The following is a 4,719-nucleotide window of genomic DNA, read 5'->3' as shown; positions in this document are numbered from 1 at the left end:
CCTTGCCTCCTGTTTTCCAGGCTTTCATGCAAATAACCTGGCTGGCTAAGAAGAGGGTCCCTCTCCATATGGTACTTGGAGCTTAAATCAGTTAATGATTGAAAAAGCTCATCAGATAGGAGATATGCAGCAAAATGAGATCATCAGCTACTGGGGCAAACAGCTTTATTACTTCAGCTGAACGGGAACCTGCGTTGGGTTAAGGCTTGGGGGCTTTCCCCAGGTGCAGACGTATTCCTCTGGTCCTCCCAGGCTGGAGCTGTGACTCCAGCGGTCTCGTCGTTTGTAAGTAGGGAGGATTATTACAGCAGGGGTGGTGGAGTTGGAGACAATAAGCAATGTTAATGGTAGTTTTAACGTTTGTGTAGAATGGCTTTGACAGCTTGAAAGCTGTATGATGAGCATAGATGAGAGAAATCGAAGTTTCTTCCTGAAGCACGCAGCGGACTTCAGTAATTACATCTTATGAAACCACCTGTTTTTCTTTATTTAGCCAGTGTAATTCATTACGATCATCATTTCTGGTTTCCTACACTAATGTTTTTCTCTTTGCAATTGAGTTGGTCTTCCTTCAGGAGCACAGGGCATGAGCCCAAGCACATCCCCGGGTGGTACCGAGGGAGATCCCCCCGTCAGCAGCGGAGGGGTCTGCTGCCAACAGGGAGGTGGGAAGCCTGCAGAGGGGCTGCCCTCTCCTCCCAGACACTCCCAGAGCCGGGCACTGTGGGGTGTGAGAAGCCACAGGGGCTGAGGGGGACAGGACTGGATGTCTAGTGCAGAGGGAGATAAGATAATGGATCTTTCTCTGGCCTTACTGCAGCTTTCCACTCACAGCCTTCAGGATCCTGTGAGGTTGTAGGGGTCCTCTTGCAACTAATACAGTAATGACCTTGAATTTGCTTCCAGCTCAGCTGTACTGCTGGAGGACAAGGCTTTTCTTGTGAGGAAAGAAAACATTAAAGCAGCACAGAGATTTGCCTGCACAGCTCCGGTCTTCAAGAGATTTGAGTATCCTTTTTGAGGCCCCACTTGCAACAAGGGATTGTAGATAAGCTTCTGCAGTAGTTAATGTGTAAAGTTTTCGGATTTATTCTCACTGGTGCCTCTCCTTTTGCTTGCAGTGTTGACAAATATATTGCTGTGTGCTGATTCTTTGTTTTACACAGTTAATTTTTTTGCTGCATGAGAAAGGCGACCATGTGCATGCTCATGTGTGCACACCAGCCAAGATGAGTGTGCTTTTATGATCTTGTTAGTGTTAGGGGGGGGAAAAAATCATTCGCTTTGATTTAAAAATAACTAATAATGCAACTCATTCTTTTTTCAGATTGTAACCTAAATATCAAATTTAGGAGTCCAAACTAATTCTTCCTGCTGAGGCAGTTGGCTGCAATCACAGACAATTAGAAACTTTCATCGTCTCACGCCTGAATTAAGGCTGAACCCTCTATATTTCTTATCAACTTCTGGTTATAACATAAAACTAAACTTGGAAAAAAATGAGAAAAAAGTGAGATTTTGTTATGGATTATGTTTAAATTGTGTTTGGACTTGTTACGTGACTCAGTGGAAAATATTAGTGACCTCTTCCTTTAAAGCTTCGACTTCCTGCAAGCTTGTCTGTTAAAAAGATTCTGCAAGATGCTTCCTTTGCGGATCCTGTAAGAACTGTATATTCAGCAGGAGAAACATCTGACTGAGCAAAGTCAAACTTACACAGTGGTTTGGAAGCCACGTGTTGAAAAGTGCTGGGGAAACACAGCAGGGAAAATGATAAAAAGGGATGAAAGCAGTTCAGGCCGGGGGAAGAATGCTGATTTAAAAATGCAAACCATCTGAACGCTCATGAGCGGGCAGGTTGCAATAACTTCAGGGCAGACCTAAGTTGTACAACAGTCATACGCTGTAAGTCAACTCCCACAGGACATCATCGCCTATAGTGATCTAAAATTGGAAGGGGCTTGGGGGGAGTGTGGAGGTGCTGCAGAGAGCAATCTTGCAGCAGCAGCAGCAGAGCATGAGTAGGAAATGGGTCAGTTGGAGTCACGGCTTTTTTTCCATGCGGTTTGTGTGAGCCAAGCCAAACGTGTGTGGAGCACAGGGTTATCGCACTCATGAATATTTTTTTTCAGTGTATTAGAAATGGAATGTGTTTGCAATGAAATTTGGTCGTCCAAGTGTGACATGAACTCTCTCTCTGTTTGGACACTGCCTTGAGTTCCAAAGTCAGCTTGCTGTTTTTAATGTTCTAGGCTTTGTCTAGATCATTAAAATAGACTGTGTTTGGAAATGCAATGCTGTGGCCTCACATTCCCAGGAGGTCAGCAGAAATGCTAGCCTGAAGTATCCCGGCTAATACCACCTGCGGTTTGTTCTCGCCTCTGCATTGTGGTGGGCAATCTCCTCGTTTGTGCTGAAACAACTGAATGTGTGACCACACTGAAGTGGATAAAAGGGCTGACCCAGTTAAAAAAAAAAAAAAACAACAAACCAAAACAAAGAAACTCTCCAGCATATATTTCCCCTTGCTAACTGCCTGCTGTATCAGTTTACTGGTCCAGTTTGTAATATCCCAGATCAGCACACAGGGGTGTTGTTGGCGGCGGAGTCACCGTGTAGGAATGAGGGACATTATGCCATTGTTCTTGCCAGTTTCTTTTCGATGTGAAAACACAGCCTTAGTTACAGCTTGAGTCTAAACTTTGCATTCAGCATTGATGTACTTCAGCAGCTTGCAGAAGGATGATAGCGTATGGTGACCGTGGTTTTGGTCCCTCCTGATGGTCAGGTGTAAGCAGCAGGCGGTATGTTGTCAGAGGTGTGTAAGCTGTGTGTGTTGTTCAGATGCGGTAGGATGAGATGGTGGCTCCCGAGGCAGAAGCTGCTAATGAAATCCAAGCCTGCCCCGGCTCCGTTTTTCCCTTTTCTGAATCCACCAGCTGGCTGGTACAAGTGGCTCTTAAGTCCCACCATTAAGCGGTCATTGAAACAAACGGGGTTAGAAACAAAACTCCAGAAGAAGGGGCTTATTTTTAATCCAGATCAGGTAAGGGATCTGTCACTAAGTAGTACACTGAGGTACACTGCAGTGTAGCAACTGAGGCTGACGGTGGACTTGGGCATGGGCCTGCTGGAGCGTGTCCAGAGGAGAGCCACGAGGATGATCCGAGGGCTGGAGCACCTCTCCTACGAGGAGAGGCTGAAAAAGTTGGGGCTGTTGAGCCAGGAGAAGAGAAGGCTCCGGGGAGATCTTATTGCGGCCTTTCAGTACCTAAAGGGGGCCTACAGGAGAGCTGGGGAAGGACTTTTTACTAGGGCATGTAGCGATAGGACGAGGGGGAATGGCTTTAAACAGGTTCAGATTAAACTTTAGGAAGAATTTTTTCACTTTGAGGGTGGTAAGTCACTGGAACAGGTTGCCCAGAGAGGTTGTTGAGGCCCCATCCCTGGAGGTGTGCAAGGCCAGGCTGGACGTGGCCTTGGGCAACCTGCTCTAGTGGGAGGTGTCCCTGCCTATGGCAGGGGAGTTGGAACGAGATGATGTTCAAGGTCCTTTCCAACTTAAACCATTCTATGATTCTATGATAACTATGGTCCAGGGAGGTGAATGATAAGGCTTATGGTAAGGGAGGGCTGGACTTTCTTCAGCCAGCTTTGCCACTGATGCCCATACTGCTTGATTACACAAGTGAGTTTGCGTAAGGGCGCAGTGTGCATGATGGTCCAGCAACATGCTAGTGTATTTTCCTTGGAACGCAGCCCCCTCAGTCAGACTTTATTTCCTTTTGGACCACGCATCCTTCCAATAATGCACAAGCTGTCCAAAATCCCCTAGTGTTAGTGGAGCACAGATTTCCAAGTCTAGGTCCGACATTGCCAACCCACCCCCTTTATGTAAATCTCCAGCATTATCCTGAAGGCATGCATTTAATTAGCTGTGCCATCCATCCCCCTTTTTGGAAAATGCAAACCCCCTCACGCCCTCGACATGCAGAACTCCTTTATGCCACCTCGGTGTGTGTGCAGTGTCCATAGCAGAGGTACAGCAGTCGCCCTCTTATTCAGGTCTGATGTGGCCCACTGACACTGTGCCAGTTCATACCAGCTGAGGAAAAGAAAAGGCTCTCCTCCGACCTGCCAGTGTGATGCTCTTCCCTACTCCCCCTCCATGATATCCACAGAGCACTGCCTTTTCAGGGCTGTGGGCAGAGGAGGGCTGTCTGGCTGAGAGGTTGTGCCCCCTGCCTGGTCCCTTTGGGGGACAGACTTGCTCGCAGTCCCGCTGCGTAAGGACTTTCAATGGCAAAAGAGAAGACGGCTGATAATGTCCCCAACTGTGCGTACAGCCGGGCATGGGTTTTGCTTTTGCTCTCTTAATGTTACACTCTGTATAGCAGAAGCAGGCAGGCGCATGATCTCCCTGAAGGCAGGATCCAGTGTTACTGTAGAAACTGGCCACCAGCTTCTTTTGTAGCTAGCAGCTGTCACTGTGTGGTTACAGCCAAAGCGTGTCACTCCTACAGTGTCTGCAGGCTCTGGAGTTTGTTTCTGCTTCTGAATCCTCCGTGCTACAGCTTAGAGATTAATTCTGCACCTTCTATCAAAGTGTTTTAAGGTATTTCTGAATTTTGTCTATTTTTAGAACCATTCTTGATTAATATTTGATGTTCTTTCCAGGTTTCATTTTCCTTCACCGATACTTCAAGGCACAGAGGAGCT

Source organism: Vanellus vanellus (assembly GCF_965231255.1).
Source record: "Vanellus vanellus genome assembly, chromosome: 1".
NCBI classification, from domain to species: domain Eukaryota; kingdom Metazoa; phylum Chordata; class Aves; order Charadriiformes; family Charadriidae; genus Vanellus; species Vanellus vanellus.
The sequence above is the reverse complement of the archived record's forward strand: the minus strand, read 5'-3'. Positions refer to the sequence as shown.